The following is a 17,270-nucleotide window of genomic DNA, read 5'->3' on the forward strand; positions in this document are numbered from 1 at the left end:
TGCTGTGCCAATAACTTCTACTACTATGCCTACTACTGTTGTTGTTGTTGTTGTTGTTCTTCTTCTTCTTCTTCTTCTTCTTCTTGTTCTTGTTCTTGTTCTTCTTCTTCTTCTTCTTCTTCTTCTTCTTCTTCTTCTTCTTCTTCTTCTTCTTCTTCTTCTTCTATTTCTTCTTCTTCTTTTTCTTCTTCTTCTTCTTCTTCTTCTTCTTTGAGACAGAAAGGGTGACGGCGCACACATACACACACACACACACAAAGGAACGCACACACATGCAGGCGGGGGAGGGGCCGATTTAGAGAGATTCCTCGACAGGCTTCGGACTCAAGTGCTGAACCAGACGCTGGTCTGGATTTCCCAGATCACGTGATCAGCCCTGAACCGAAATCAGGAGCCAGACACTGAACTGACAGGCACCCTTGGGCAAGGAACTTCTAGGCAAGCTGCTGAAGGATCCCAGAAGGGCTTGGTAAATTGTTCCCCTCGTTCACGTCCTAGGATGTGATGATTCTATGCAAAGATAATAGTGCATATAATATAATCTAACATAATATATAATAATATAAGGATGCAGAGATTATAGTGGTGGCTAGCTGAGGTCAAGTCCCAGCCAAGTAGGGAGGGCAGCCTTTAAGGGTCTCCAACGATTCCCATCTTGGGTACACATCGTTTTGTGTTCCATACTCCACCTCTTGATTCGAGTCAGAACTACTGACTCCCTTGTAAAGGACAGAATGTGGCCAAAGTGATAGGATGTCCCTTCGGAGGTGAGTTTACAAAGAGACTGGTCTCCTCTTGGGCTTGCCCGCCCTCCGTCCCTCCCTCCCGCATCTGTTCCCAGGGAAGCCAGCTGCTCCTTGGGAGCTTTATGCTGGAGAGGCCCATGGGGCAAGGAATGACTATTTCTTGCTTCCAGCAATGGAGGGCCTCTGGCTGCTCACAGCCAGCTGAGTGAGCTCAAAAGCAGACTTACCCCCAACAAGCCCGCAGATGACTGAAGATCCAGAGGCCCTCTGGACTGCAGCCTTGTGAGAGATCCTGAGCCACAGGGACCTGGCTAGTTGCACCTGGATGGCTGGCCCACAGAAACCATATCAGGTTATGAATGTTGTTTTAGGCCCATTGGTTCGGGGAAAACCTTCAAGAAAGACAGGAGTGGGAAGCCAAATGTTTGGCTTCTGACCCACCCCCCCTCTCCTGGGGTTGAAATTCCAGGGAAATCAAGAGATGGTAGAAACGCCTGAGAGATGAGGGTAAACAATGGAAGAGAGAGGACATCTATGCTGATCGCCATGGATCTCTCTGAGAGGACATCCTCCCACTTGATCCTCCTGTGTCGAAGGGTGGCAAATGCAGGGGGAGACACCTGGAAGTGTGGTCCAAGTTGGCTGAGAGCACTCGACCCAGCCCCACAGAGCCTCCTAGAAGGCAGAGAAAGAGCCCAGAAGTTCCCTGGGGCCCCTAGAGAAGGCCCCGAGAGAATGAGATGAGTTGAAAGCCTGGGACCTGGTCGTTGGACTTCTAGGCTGGAGGGGAGATGGCCTGTGGAAGGGCCACTGCCCGCAACCCCTGTTGGACCAGACCCCTCCTGTCTGCTTTGGGAGACTGGGGGTGAATATGAGAATGAATTCATGTAGAAGAGATGGTGTTCTAATGCTTGGTTTCAACTTCTTGAAATCCTTTCAACTTCTTGAAATCGTTGACATTCCTTTTCTCCTTGTCCCCAGGACCACCATGAATGGGAAGGGGCCTTCAAAGAAGCAAGATGAGAACATCTCTTACAAGGCTGTCCAGTGTCAATATCCAACCACTGCAGTCACTTCTACCCCCTTGGCAGCCCCACTGCTTCCATCAGGACACAGATCCGTTCCTGTACAGGTTTTTGAGCAAACGTAAGTTTGGATTTCTCGCAGAGAAATGCCAAGAGTGCAATGACTGGGGTCCTAGGGTGGTTGCAAGTCTAGTTTTCAGAGAAACTGTGTGGAGGGTTGGGTCACTATCCTGTGCACCCGAAAAGCATATTCTACTGCTTGTTCCCTGGAATTTAAATCCAGGCCTTGAAAAAGAAAAGGAACTGTGAACTGTTTTCAAGAGGGAGCTCTATCACCTTCCATTCCCAACAGCGATGCAGGAGCGATCCAGTCGTTCCACATCCTGCCTTGCATTGGGGAGTGGGGTCTCTCTCTCCCTCTCGGGTGCATTTGGTTTGCATCATGCTGATAGGTGTGCAGTGAGAGCTCATTGGAGTTTGAATTTGAATTGCCCCGATGGTAACTTTTTATGGGATTTCCATCTGTATACTCTTTGGTAAAGGGTTTCGGTCTTTTGCCCATTTTTTTTGTTTTTGTTCTTTTCAGACTGGATGGCTTGCTTCTTTGGGGGTCAACTTTTGAGGTTCTCTCCTTCCGACAGGAGTCCTTTATCAGGTATGTGGTTTGCACCTATTTTCTCCCAGTTTGTAGCTTCCCTTTTGGGTCTTCTTCACAAGGTGTTTCACACATTACAGACTTCCAATTCTGATTTGTTGGATCATGTCTAATGAATCAACTCTTCTTGAACGGAACATGATTTGATGTCCAGTCGGAGGATTCTTTACCTAGCTGTCCATTCTGGACATTTTTTTCCCTAGAAGATTTATCATTTTACGTAGAAGGCGGTGATTAATTTTGAGTTAATTTACCAAATTTTTTTTTTCTTTTTGAGAGAGTGAGCATGCGCATGAGTGGGGCGTGGGGTGGAGGGAGAAGCGAAAAGAGCGTCCTTAAGCAGACTCCCCAGTGAGCTTGGAGCCTGATTTTGTCCCGGGACCCTGAGAGCATGACAAGAGCCGAAATGAAGAGCTGGCTGCCTCAGCGACTGAGTCACCCAGGCGCCACGAGTTCAGTTTTGTACAGAGGATGAGCCTTCGATTGTGGTCCTCGTCCTCCTCGTCCTCCACCTCCACCTCCTCCTCCTCTCTGCCCCTCCCTCTTCTTCTTCTCCTTCTTCTTCTTTGTCTCTGGAAGTCCACTTGCTCTAGCACCATTTCTTCAAAACGCTGTCACTCCTCCATTGAATTGCTTTTCCCCTTTGTCAGAATCCCATTGACATGTTGGTGGTTGGTCTCTTTCTGGGTTTGATCCTGTTCCACTTATCTATCTTTATACTGTTCCATTTGTCTATCCCTTCACCAACACCACACATTTTTGATTACTATAGCTGTAGATCTTGAAACTGGGTGGAAGGATTCCTTTGGTTTTCTTCTTTAGTTTTATTTTCTCATCTTTTTCTAGGTTCTGACGTGGAGAGCTTATTGTTTTGAGACAGAGAGAGAGAGAGAGAGAGAGAGAGAGAGAGAGACAGGGAAGGGGTACAGAGAGAGAGAGAGAGAGAGAGAGAGAGAGAGAGATTATTAAACAGCCTCCATGCCCAGCACCAGCACAATGCAGGTTCAGTCTCACAACCTCAAGTTTAATCATGACCCGAGTCAAAATCAAGAGTTGGACTAACTGACTGAGCCTCCCAGATGCTCCTCCTCCTTTCTAACATAGGCAGTGATTGCTCTACATGGTGCTGTCCATTGATTGTGCTGTGTCCCACACATTTTCATATGTTGTATGTTCATTTTCCTTCACTTCAATGCATTGAGATTTGATCTTTGATCTTTGATCATCTAGAAGGTTACTTTCTCAGTGTTTGGATATTTGTTAGATTTCTCCTTTGGATACCTAGTTTGCTTTTTAAATATATTTTTTTTAATGTTGAAATTGTACTTCCGAGAAATTGATCGATAGGGTTGTCTTTGTTTCAGGTGTACAATAGAGCGATTCCCCTCCCCTACCCCACCTGCTGTCAGCTCCGGTTGCAGGCACTGATGTGCCTTGGAGACTCAGGTGCACCTCCCCCACCCCTCCTCCCTTCAGCTCCTGTTGCCAGGCACTGGTTTGCGTTGGAGACGGAACCCTCGTAGGGGTTCCAAGCACTTCCTAGTGGCCCAGAAGACACTGGTGATCGGAGACCAAGCCACAAGGCTCTTTGGAGCCAGCTGGGGGCCATCCAAATGCCTCCCCACACAGTTCTGGAGCCGCTGTGGGCTGTCCTGGAGCAGCTGTGGGCTGCTGGGTTGGTGATAGACGAACGTTGGCCACATGTGCCACGAGTCTCTGGGTTTCGCTGGGAGATCCTGGTGTGCACTGCAGTGGTGGTGTTCCTGGGAAAGAGTGCACTCAGCTTCCGAAGAAGAAAGTGGCAGTGTGCCCGGAACGAGGAAGTCTCTGGAAAAGGCATGGAGAAGACCGAACCGGACGCACAAGCCCGTGGAGCTGTCGCATCATCCGAGCCGAAGGCCAGTCCTCTCCCGTTCCAGCTTCTTGCTCTGGCTGCCCTGAGTCAAGATGCCGGGTATTGGTCAGTGGGAAACACCACGCAACTGCGGAAGGGAGTTCGGGAAAGGCTGTTGAAGAGCCCTCACCAGCTGCCTCATGAAAATCCCATCTGTGGAGCAGCCCAGGAAGATGGAGAAGCCCTGGTGAGGAAAACGCCAGAAGGCTTCAAGGACAGCCGTGATCTGCAGGCAAGTGCAGACCCGCTGGTTCAGGAGATTGGCAGCTGTGGACAGAGTGTGCAGGACGAGGCAGGGCAGGCAGGCAGGCCAGAGCTTCCTGAAGGAGGAGTGCGGCGGCAGGCCAGCGCTGAGGGCCAGAGCCAACAGCACACCCTCAGCCAGATCCTCCTGAAGGGGATGCATGTGCTAGAGCTGCTTGGAGATCATCTGGAAGGTGGGGGCTCAAGGAGGCAGGTGGAGACTGGCTCCTCCTCCCCTGACCACGTGCCCTCAGGCGGGAGCCCCGTGAACCAATTCAAGCCGTCCAGGGCACTGAAGAAGGCACGTCAGAGGAATGAAGAGCTCCCAAGAAACCCAACAAGCCACCAAGCTGAGCAAGGACCTGTTCACCTTCGGAACACCCTCCTGGACGGTGAGATTCCGAAGTTGCGCCTGAAGCTTGAGGCAGAGCCGAAGCTGTGCGAAGAGCACCTCAGACACCTGGAGAGGAAGATGATGGAGGAGAAGGCACGCTGCCTGCAAGTGAAGAACGAGCTTGCCGAGGTGCGCAGGAAGGCGGATGCTGCCCACTGGCACTTGGGCCTCTATAGGAACATGGCCGCCGACCTGCATGGAGAATGGCAGAAAATCTCCTCCTTGCATGAGCGGGAGCGCCTCCTGGTGGAGAAGAGGAGTGAGGAGAGCCAGAAGGCTGTCCTGTGGGCAGAGAGGGAGTTCCAAAGGCTCCAGGCCCAAAACCATTGCCTCAGGCAGAAGCTGGCCAACTCTGGGCCCAAGGTCCAGCCTGTCTCCGGGGGGCCTCCTGCTCCTGCTCCTGCTGTTCCGGGCACAGCCTCCAAATACCCTCAAGGGCCAAAGGCTCCCCTGAAACCCAGGAAGCCCAAGAAGGGAGCAAGGGTGCACTGGCCAGACTCCAAGTTCTCGGGTCCCCTGCAGGTCTGATTCCCTTGCCCAGCAGCCACCAACACTCACAACCAGAGCACGAAAGCTCCTGTGCTTACCCCTTCAGCCATACCCATGGCTCCTTTGACTTGAGATCCACCCCATCCTTTAGCCTGATGCTCCATATTCCCTGGAGCCGTATGAGTGTGAGAGAATATTTTTCAGTGTTCAGCGTAACACAAATAAAAATAAAAATATCCAATGGCTGAGACTCCTGCTACTGAGAATGGATTTGATTAAGGGATTCTATGCCAAGCAAGGGACGGTTTGAAGTGTCTTGTATCGATCCCTTAATCGTCCCAATAACCCAGTGTGTCATGTCTGACTGAGGTTCAGACAGGGGAAACAACTTGCCCCAAGATCACACAGCTAGTGAATTTCAGAGCTCCCGTTCCAAACCAGGGTTGTCTAATGATCACCTGCTGTGCCAATAACTTCTACTACTATGCCTACTACTGTTGTTGTTGTTGTTGTTGTTCTTCTTCTTCTTCTTGTTCTTGTTCTTGTTCTTGTTCTTCTTCTTCTTCTTCTTCTTCTTCTTCTTCTTCTTCTTCTTCTTCTTCTTCTTCTTCTTCTTCTATTTCTTCTTCTTCTTTTTCTTCTTCTTCTTCTTCTTCTTCTTCTTCTTCTTCTTCTTCTTCTTCTTCTTCTTCTTCTTCTTCTTCTTCGAGACAGAAAGGGTGACGGCGCACACATACACACACACACACACAAAGGAACGCACACACATGCAGGCGGGGGAGGGGCCGAGTTAGAGAGATTCCTCGACAGGCTTCGGACTCAAGTTCTGAACCAGACGCTGGTCTGGATTTCCCAGATCACGTGATCAGCCCTGAACCGAAATCAGGAGCCAGACACTGAACTGACAGGCACCCTTGGGCAAGGAACTTCTAGGCAAGCTGCTGAAGGATCCCAGAAGGGCTTGGTAAATTGTTCCCCTCGTTCACGTCCTAGGATGTGATGATTCTATGCAAAGATAATAGTGCATATAATATAATCTACCATAATATATAATAATATAAGGATGCAGAGATTATAGTGGTGGCTAGCTGAGGTCAAGTCCCAGCCAAGTAGGGAGGGCAGCCTTTAAGGGTCTCCAACGATTCCCATCTTGGGTACACATCGTTTTGTGTTCCATACTCCACCTCTTGATTCGAGTCAGAACTACTGACTCCCTTGTAAAGGACAGAATGTGGCCAAAGTGATAGGATGTCCCTTCGGAGGTGAGTTTACAAAGAGACTGGTCTCCTCTTGGGCTTGCCCGCCCTCCGTCCCTCCCTCCCGCATCTGTTCCCAGGGAAGCCAGCTGCTCCTTGGGAGCTTTATGCTGGAGAGGCCCATGGGGCAAGGAATGACTATTTCTTGCTTCCAGCAATGGAGGGCCTCTGGCTGCTCACAGCCAGCTGAGTGAGCTCAAAAGCAGACTTACCCCCAACAAGCCCGCAGATGACTGAAGATCCAGAGGCCCTCTGGACTGCAGCCTTGTGAGAGATCCTGAGCCACAGGGACCTGGCTAGTTGCACCTGGATGGCTGGCCCACAGAAACCATATCAGGTTATGAATGTTGTTTTAGGCCCATTGGTTCGGGGAAAACCTTCAAGAAAGACAGGAGTGGGAAGCCAAATGTTTGGCTTCTGACCCACCCCCCCTCTCCTGGGGTTGAAATTCCAGGGAAATCAAGAGATGGTAGAAACGCCTGAGAGATGAGGGTAAACAATGGAAGAGAGAGGACATCTATGCTGATCGCCATGGATCTCTCTGAGAGGACATCCTCCCACTTGATCCTCCTGTGTCGAAGGGTGGCAAATGCAGGGGGAGACACCTGGCAGTGTGGTCCAAGTCGGCTGAGAGCACTCGACCCAGCCCCACAGAGCCTCCTAGAAGGCAGAGAAAGAGCCCAGAAGTTCCCTGGGGCCCCTAGAGAAGGCCCCGAGAGAATGAGATGAGTTGAAAGCCTGGGACCTGGTCGTTGGACTTCTAGGCTGGAGGGGAGATGGCCTGTGGAAGGGCCACTGCCCGCAACCCCTGTTGGACCAGACCCCTCCTGTCTGCTTTGGGAGACTGGGGGTGAATATGAGAATGAATTCATGTAGAAGAGATGGTGTTCTAATGCTTGGTTTCAACTTCTTGAAATCCTTTCAACTTCTTGAAATCGTTGACATTCCTTTTCTCCTTGTCCCCAGGACCACCATGAATGGGAAGGGGCCTTCAAAGAAGCAAGATGAGAACATCTCTTACAAGGCTGTCCAGTGTCAATATCCAACCACTGCAGTCACTTCTACCCCCTTGGCAGCCCCACTGCTTCCATCAGGACACAGATCCGTTCCTGTACAGGTTTTTGAGCAAACGTAAGTTTGGATTTCTCGCAGAGAAATGCCAAGAGTGCAATGACTGGGGTCCTAGGGTGGTTGCAAGTCTAGTTTTCAGAGAAACTGTGTGGAGGGTTGGGTCACTATCCTGTGCACCCGAAAAGCATATTCTACTGCTTGTTCCCTGGAATTTAAATCCAGGCCTTGAAAAAGAAAAGGAACTGTGAACTGTTTTCAAGAGGGAGCTCTATCACCTTCCATTCCCAACAGCGATGCAGCAGCGATCCAGTCGTTCCACATCCTGCCTTGCATTGGGGAGTGGGGTCTCTCTCTCCCTCTCGGGTGCATTTGGTTTGCATCATGCTGATAGGTGTGCAGTGAGAGCTCATTGGAGTTTGAATTTGAATTGCCCCGATGGTAACTTTTTATGGGATTTCCATCTGTATACTCTTTGGTAAAGGGTTTCGGTCTTTTGCCCATTTTTTTTGTTTTTGTTCTTTTCAGACTGGATGGCTTGCTTCTTTGGGGGTCAACTTTTGAGGTTCTCTCCTTCCGACAGGAGTCCTTTATCAGGTATGTGGTTTGCACCTATTTTCTCCCAGTTTGTAGCTTCCCTTTTGGGTCTTCTTCACAAGGTGTTTCACACATTACAGACTTCCAATTCTGATTTGTTGGATCATGTCTAATGAATCAACTCTTCTTGAACGGAACATGATTTGATGTCCAGTCGGAGGATTCTTTACCTAGCTGTTAATTCTGGACATTTTTTTCTCTAGAAGATTTATCATTTTACGTAGAAGGCGGTGATTAATTTTGAGTTAATTTAACAAAATTTTTTTTCTTTTTGAGAGAGTGAGCATGCGCATGAGTGGGGCGTGGGGTGGAGGGAGAAGCGAAAAGAGCGTCCTTAAGCAGACTCCCCAGTGAGCTTGGAGCCTGATTTTGTCCCGGGACCCTGAGAGCATGACAAGAGCCGAAATGAAGAGCTGGCTGCCTCAGCGACTGAGTCACCCAGGCGCCACGAGTTCAGTTTTGTACAGAGGATGAGCCTTCGATTGTGGTCCTCGTCCTCCTCGTCCTCCACCTCCACCTCCTCCTCCTCTCTGCCCCTCCCTCTTCTTCTTGGGCCTCCTTCTTCTTCTTTGTCTCTGGAAGTCCACTTGCTCTAGCACCATTTCTTCAAAACGCTGTCACTCCTCCATTGAATTGCTTTTCCCCTTTGTCAGAATCCCATTGACATGTTGGTGGTTGGTCTCTTTCTGGGTTTGATCCTGTTCCACTTATCTATCTTTATACTGTTCCATTTGTCTATCCCTTCACCAACACCACACATTTTTGATTACTATAACTGTAGATCTTGAAACTGGGTGGAAGGATTCCTTTGGTTTTCTTCTTTAGTTTTATTTTCTCATCTTTTTCTAGGTTCTGACGTGGAGAGCTTATTGTTTTGAGACAGAGAGAGAGAGAGAGAGAGAGAGAGACAGGGAAGGGGTACAGAGAGAGAGAGAGAGAGAGAGAGAGAGAGATTATTAAACAGCCTCCATGCCCAGCACCAGCACAATGCAGGTTCAGTCTCACAACCTCGAGTTTAATCATGACCCGAGTCAAAATCAAGAGTTGGACTAACTGACTGAGCCTCCCAGATGCTCCTCCTCCTTTCTAACATAGGCAGTGATTGCTCTACATGGTGCTGTCCATTGATTGTGCTGTGTCCCACACATTTTCATATGTTGTATGTTCATTTTTCTTCACTTCAATGCATTGAGATTTGATCTTTGATCTTTGATCATCTAGAAGGTTACTTTCTCAGTGTTTGGATATTTGTTAGATTTCTCCTTTGGATACCTAGTTTGCTTTTTAAATATATTTTTTTTAATGTTGAAATTGTACTTCCGAGAAATTGATCGATAGGGTTGTCTTTGTTTCAGGTGTACAATAGAGCGATTCCCCTCCCCTACCCCACCTGCTGTCAGCTCCGGTTGCAGGCACTGATGTGCCTTGGAGACTCAGGTGCACCTCCCCCACCCCTCCTCCCTTCAGCTCCTGTTGCCAGGCACTGGTTTGCGTTGGAGACGGAACCCTCGTAGGGGTTCCAAGCACTTCCTAGTGGCCCAGAAGACACTGGTGATCGGAGACCAAGCCACAAGGCTCTTTGGAGCCAGCTGGGGGCCATCCAAATGCCTCCCCACACAGTTCTGGAGCCGCTGTGGGCTGTCCTGGAGCAGCTGTGGGCTGCTGGGTTGGTGATAGACGAACGTTGGCCACATGTGCCACGAGTCTCTGGGTTTCGCTGGGAGATCCTGGTGTGCACTGCAGTGGTGGTGTTCCTGGGAAAGAGTGCACTCAGCTTCCGAAGAAGAAAGTGGCAGTGTGCCCGGAACGAGGAAGTCTCTGGAAAAGGCATGGAGAAGACCGAACCGGACGCACAAGCCCGTGGAGCTGTCGCATCATCCGAGCCGAAGGCCAGTCCTCTCCCGTTCCAGCTTCTTGCTCTGGCTGCCCTGAGTCAAGATGCCGGGTATTGGTCAGTGGGAAACACCACGCAACTGCGGAAGGGAGTTCGGGAAAGGCTGTTGAAGAGCCCTCACCAGCTGCCTCATGAAAATCCCATCTGTGGAGCAGCCCAGGAAGATGGAGAAGCCCTGGTGAGGAAAACGCCAGAAGGCTTCAAGGACAGCCGTGATCTGCAGGCAAGTGCAGACCCGCTGGTTCAGGAGATTGGCAGCTGTGGACAGAGTGTGCAGGACGAGGCAGGGCAGGCAGGCAGGCCAGAGCTTACTGAAGGAGGAGTGCGGCGGCAGGCCAGCGCTGAGGGCCAGAGCCAACAGCACACCCTCAGCCAGATCCTCCTGAAGGGGATGCATGTGCTAGAGCTGCTTGGAGATCATCTGGAAGGTGGGGGCTCAAGGAGGCAGGTGGAGACTGGCTCCTCCTCCCCTGACCACGTGCCCTCAGGCGGGAGCCCCGTGAACCAATTCAAGCCGTCCAGGGCACTGAAGAAGGCACGTCAGAGGAATGAAGAGCTCCCAAGAAACCCAACAAGCCACCAAGCTGAGCAAGGACCTGTTCACCTTCGGAACACCCTCCTGGACGGTGAGATTCCGAAGTTGCGCCTGAAGCTTGAGGCAGAGCCGAAGCTGTGCGAAGAGCACCTCAGACACCTGGAGAGGAAGATGATGGAGGAGAAGGCACGCTGCCTGCAAGTGAAGAACGAGCTTGCCGAGGTGCGCAGGAAGGCGGATGCTGCCCACTGGCACTTGGGCCTCTATAGGAACATGGCCGCCGACCTGCACCGAGAATGGCAGCAAATCGCCTCCTTGCATGAGCGGGAGCGCCTCCTGGTGGAGAAGAGGAGTGAGGAGAGCCAGAAGGCTGTCCTGTGGGCAGAGAGGGAGTTCCAAAGGCTCCAGGCCCAAAACCATTGCCTCAGGCAGAAGCTGGCCAACTCTGGGCCCAAGGTCCAGCCTGTCTCCGGGGGGCCTCCTGCTCCTGCTCCTGCTGTTCCGGGCACAGCCTCCAAATACCCTCAAGGGCCAAAGGCTCCCCTGAAACCCAGGAAGCCCAAGAAGGGAGCAAGGGTGCACTGGCCAGACTCCAAGTTCTCGGGTCCCCTGCAGGTCTGATTCCCTTGCCCAGCAGCCACCAACACTCACAACCAGAGCACGAAAGCTCCTGTGCTTACCCCTTCAGCCATACCCATGGCTCCTTTGACTTGAGATCCACCCCATCCTTTAGCCTGATGCTCCATATTCCCTGGAGCCGTATGAGTGTGAGAGAATATTTTTCAGTGTTCAGCGTAACACAAATAAAAATAAAAATATCCAATGGCTGAGACTCCTGCTACTGAGAATGGATTTGATTAAGGGATTCTATGCCAAGCAAGGGACGGTTTGAAGTGTCTTGTATCGATCCCTTAATCGTCCCAATAACCCAGTGTGTCATGTCTGACTGAGGTTCAGACAGGGGAAACAACTTGCCCCAAGATCACACAGCTAGTGAATTTCAGAGCTCCCGTTCCAAACCAGGGTTGTCTAATGATCACCTGCTGTGCCAATAACTTCTACTACTATGCCTACTACTGTTGTTGTTGTTGTTGTTGTTGTTGTTCTTCTTCTTCTTCTTCTTCTTGTTCTTGTTCTTCTTCTTCTTCTTCTTCTTCTTCTTCTTCTTCTTCTTCTTCTTCTTCTTCTTCTTCTTTTTCTTCTTCTTCTTCTTCTTCTTCTTCTTCTTCTTCTTCTTCTTCTTCTTCTTCTTCTTCTTCGAGACAGAAAGGGTGACGGCGCACACATACACACACACACACACAAAGGAACGCACACACATGCAGGCGGGGGAGGGGCCGAGTTAGAGAGATTCCTCGACAGGCTTCGGACTCAAGTTCTGAACCAGACGCTGGTCTGGATTTCCCAGATCACGTGATCAGCCCTGAACCGAAATCAGGAGCCAGACACTGAACTGACAGGCACCCTTGGGCAAGGAACTTCTAGGCAAGCTGCTGAAGGATCCCAGAAGGGCTTGGTAAATTGTTCCCCTCGTTCACGTCCTAGGATGTGATGATTCTATGCAAAGATAATAGTGCATATAATATAATCTACCATAATATATAATAATATAAGGATGCAGAGATTATAGTGGTGGCTAGCTGAGGTCAAGTCCCAGCCAAGTAGGGAGGGCAGCCTTTAAGGGTCTCCAACGATTCCCATCTTGGGTACACATCGTTTTGTGTTCCATACTCCACCTCTTGATTCGAGTCAGAACTACTGACTCCCTTGTAAAGGACAGAATGTGGCCAAAGTGATAGGATGTCCCTTCGGAGGTGAGTTTACAAAGAGACTGGTCTCCTCTTGGGCTTGCCCGCCCTCCGTCCCTCCCTCCCGCATCTGTTCCCAGGGAAGCCAGCTGCTCCTTGGGAGCTTTATGCTGGAGAGGCCCATGGGGCAAGGAATGACTATTTCTTGCTTCCAGCAATGGAGGGCCTCTGGCTGCTCACAGCCAGCTGAGTGAGCTCAAAAGCAGACTTACCCCCAACAAGCCCGCAGATGACTGAAGATCCAGAGGCCCTCTGGACTGCAGCCTTGTGAGAGATCCTGAGCCACAGGGACCTGGCTAGTTGCACCTGGATGGCTGGCCCACAGAAACCATATCAGGTTATGAATCTTGTTTTAGGCCCATTGGTTCGGGGAAAACCTTCAAGAAAGACAGGAGTGGGAAGCCAAATGTTTGGCTTCTGACCCACCCCCCCTCTCCTGGGGTTGAAATTCCAGGGAAATCAAGAGATGGTAGAAACGCCTGAGAGATGAGGGTAAACAATGGAAGAGAGAGGACATCTATGCTGATCGCCATGGATCTCTCTGAGAGGACATCCTCCCACTTGATCCTCCTGTGTCGAAGGGTGGCAAATGCAGGGGGAGACACCTGGCAGTGTGGTCCAAGTCGGCTGAGAGCACTCGACCCAGCCCCACAGAGCCTCCTAGAAGGCAGAGAAAGAGCCCAGAAGTTCCCTGGGGCCCCTAGAGAAGGCCCCGAGAGAATGAGATGAGTTGAAAGCCTGGGACCTGGTCGTTGGACTTCTAGGCTGGAGGGGAGATGGCCTGTGGAAGGGCCACTGCCCGCAACCCCTGTTGGACCAGACCCCTCCTGTCTGCTTTGGGAGACTGGGGGTGAATATGAGAATGAATTCATGTAGAAGAGATGGTGTTCTAATGCTTGGTTTCAACTTCTTGAAATCCTTTCAACTTCTTGAAATCGTTGACATTCCTTTTCTCCTTGTCCCCAGGACCACCATGAATGGGAAGGGGCCTTCAAAGAAGCAAGATGAGAACATCTCTTACAAGGCTGTCCAGTGTCAATATCCAACCACTGCAGTCACTTCTACCCCCTTGGCAGCCCCACTGCTTCCATCAGGACACAGATCCGTTCCTGTACAGGTTTTTGAGCAAACGTAAGTTTGGATTTCTCGCAGAGAAATGCCAAGAGTGCAATGACTGGGGTCCTAGGGTGGTTGCAAGTCTAGTTTTCAGAGAAACTGTGTGGAGGGTTGGGTCACTATCCTGTGCACCCGAAAAGCATATTCTACTGCTTGTTCCCTGGAATTTAAATCCAGGCCTTGAAAAAGAAAAGGAACTGTGAACTGTTTTCAAGAGGGAGCTCTATCACCTTCCATTCCCAACAGCGATGCAGCAGCGATCCAGTCGTTCCACATCCTGCCTTGCATTGGGGAGTGGGGTCTCTCTCTCCCTCTCGGGTGCATTTGGTTTGCATCATGCTGATAGGTGTGCAGTGAGAGCTCATTGGAGTTTGAATTTGAATTGCCCCGATGGTAACTTTTTATGGGATTTCCATCTGTATACTCTTTGGTAAAGGGTTTCGGTCTTTTGCCCATTTTTTTTGTTTTTGTTCTTTTCAGACTGGATGGCTTGCTTCTTTGGGGGTCAACTTTTGAGGTTCTCTCCTTCCGACAGGAGTCCTTTATCAGGTATGTGGTTTGCACCTATTTTCTCCCAGTTTGTAGCTTCCCTTTTGGGTCTTCTTCACAAGGTGTTTCACACATTACAGACTTCCAATTCTGATTTGTTGGATCATGTCTAATGAATCAACTCTTCTTGAACGGAACATGATTTGATGTCCAGTCGGAGGATTCTTTACCTAGCTGTTAATTCTGGACATTTTTTTCTCTAGAAGATTTATCATTTTACGTAGAAGGCGGTGATTAATTTTGAGTTAATTTAACAAAATTTTTTTTCTTTTTGAGAGAGTGAGCATGCGCATGAGTGGGGCGTGGGGTGGAGGGAGAAGCGAAAAGAGCGTCCTTAAGCAGACTCCCCAGTGAGCTTGGAGCCTGATTTTGTCCCGGGACCCTGAGAGCATGACAAGAGCCGAAATGAAGAGCTGGCTGCCTCAGCGACTGAGTCACCCAGGCGCCACGAGTTCAGTTTTGTACAGAGGATGAGCCTTCGATTGTGGTCCTCGTCCTCCTCGTCCTCCACCTCCACCTCCTCCTCCTCTCTGCCCCTCCCTCTTCTTCTTCTCCTTCTTCTTCTTTGTCTCTGGAAGTCCACTTGCTCTAGCACCATTTCTTCAAAACGCTGTCACTCCTCCATTGAATTGCTTTTCCCCTTTGTCAGAATCCCATTGACATGTTGGTGGTTGGTCTCTTTCTGGGTTTGATCCTGTTCCACTTATCTATCTTTATACTGTTCCATTTGTCTATCCCTTCACCAACACCACACATTTTTGATTACTATAGCTGTAGATCTTGAAACTGGGTGGAAGGATTCCTTTGGTTTTCTTCTTTAGTTTTATTTTCTCATCTTTTTCTAGGTTCTGACGTGGAGAGCTTATTGTTTTGAGACAGAGAGAGAGAGAGAGAGAGAGAGAGAGAGAGACAGGGAAGGGGTACAGAGAGAGAGAGAGAGAGAGAGAGAGAGAGATTATTAAACAGCCTCCATGCCCAGCACCAGCACAATGCAGGTTCAGTCTCACAACCTCGAGTTTCATCATGACCCGAGTCAAAATCAAGAGTTGGACTAACTGACTGAGCCTCCCAGATGCTCCTCCTCCTTTCTAACATAGGCAGTGATTGCTCTACATGGTGCTGTCCATTGATTGTGCTGTGTCCCACACATTTTCATATGTTGTATGTTCATTTTCCTTCACTTCAATGCATTGAGATTTGATCTTTGATCTTTGATCATCTAGAAGGTTACTTTCTCAGTGTTTGGATATTTGTTAGATTTCTCCTTTGGATACCTAGTTTGCTTTTTAAATATATTTTTTTTAATGTTGAAATTGTACTTCCGAGAAATTGATCGATAGGGTTGTCTTTGTTTCAGGTGTACAATAGAGCGATTCCCCTCCCCTACCCCACCTGCTGTCAGCTCCGGTTGCAGGCACTGATGTGCCTTGGAGACTCAGGTGCACCTCCCCCACCCCTCCTCCCTTCAGCTCCTGTTGCCAGGCACTGGTTTGCGTTGGAGACGGAACCCTCGTAGGGGTTCCAAGCACTTCCTAGTGGCCCAGAAGACACTGGTGATCGGAGACCAAGCCACAAGGCTCTTTGGAGCCAGCTGGGGGCCATCCAAATGCCTCCCCACACAGTTCTGGAGCCGCTGTGGGCTGTCCTGGAGCAGCTGTGGGCTGCTGGGTTGGTGATAGACGAACGTTGGCCACATGTGCCACGAGTCTCTGGGTTTCGCTGGGAGATCCTGGTGTGCACTGCAGTGGTGGTGTTCCTGGGAAAGAGTGCACTCAGCTTCCGAAGAAGAAAGTGGCAGTGTGCCCGGAACGAGGAAGTCTCTGGAAAAGGCATGGAGAAGACCGAACCGGACGCACAAGCCCGTGGAGCTGTCGCATCATCCGAGCCGAAGGCCAGTCCTCTCCCGTTCCAGCTTCTTGCTCTGGCTGCCCTGAGTCAAGATGCCGGGTATTGGTCAGTGGGAAACACCACGCAACTGCGGAAGGGAGTTCGGGAAAGGCTGTTGAAGAGCCCTCACCAGCTGCCTCATGAAAATCCCATCTGTGGAGCAGCCCAGGAAGATGGAGAAGCCCTGGTGAGGAAAACGCCAGAAGGCTTCAAGGACAGCCGTGATCTGCAGGCAAGTGCAGACCCGCTGGTTCAGGAGATTGGCAGCTGTGGACAGAGTGTGCAGGACGAGGCAGGGCAGGCAGGCAGGCCAGAGCTTCCTGAAGGAGGAGTGCGGCGGCAGGCCAGCGCTGAGGGCCAGAGCCAACAGCACACCCTCAGCCAGATCCTCCTGAAGGGGATGCATGTGCTAGAGCTGCTTGGAGATCATCTGGAAGGTGGGGGCTCAAGGAGGCAGGTGGAGACTGGCTCCTCCTCCCCTGACCACGTGCCCTCAGGCGGGAGCCCCGTGAACCAATTCAAGCCGTCCAGGGCACTGAAGAAGGCACGTCAGAGGAATGAAGAGCTCCCAAGAAACCCAACAAGCCACCAAGCTGAGCAAGGACCTGTTCACCTTCGGAACACCCTCCTGGACGGTGAGATTCCGAAGTTGCGCCTGAAGCTTGAGGCAGAGCCGAAGCTGTGCGAAGAGCACCTCAGACACCTGGAGAGGAAGATGATGGAGGAGAAGGCACGCTGCCTGCAAGTGAAGAACGAGCTTGCCAAGGTGCGCAGGAAGGCGGATGCTGCCCACTGGCACTTGGGCCTCTATAGGAACATGGCCGCCGACCTGCACCGAGAATGGCAGCAAATCGCCTCCTTGCATGAGCGGGAGCGCCTCGTGGTGGAGAAGAGGAGTGAGGAGAGCCAGAAGGCTGTCCTGTGGGCAGAGAGGGAGTTCCAAAGGCTCCAGGCCCAAAACCATTGCCTCAGGCAGAAGCTGGCCAACTCTGGGCCCAAGGTCCAGCCTGTCTCCGGGGGGCCTCCTGCTCCTGCTCCTGCTGTTCCGGGCACAGCCTCCAAGTACCCTCAAGGGCCAAAGGCTCCCCTGAAACCCAGGAAGCCCAAGAAGGGA

This window comes from Meles meles, chromosome 1, assembly GCF_922984935.1.
Source record: "Meles meles chromosome 1, mMelMel3.1 paternal haplotype, whole genome shotgun sequence".
Taxonomy (NCBI): Eukaryota; Metazoa; Chordata; class Mammalia; order Carnivora; family Mustelidae; genus Meles; species Meles meles.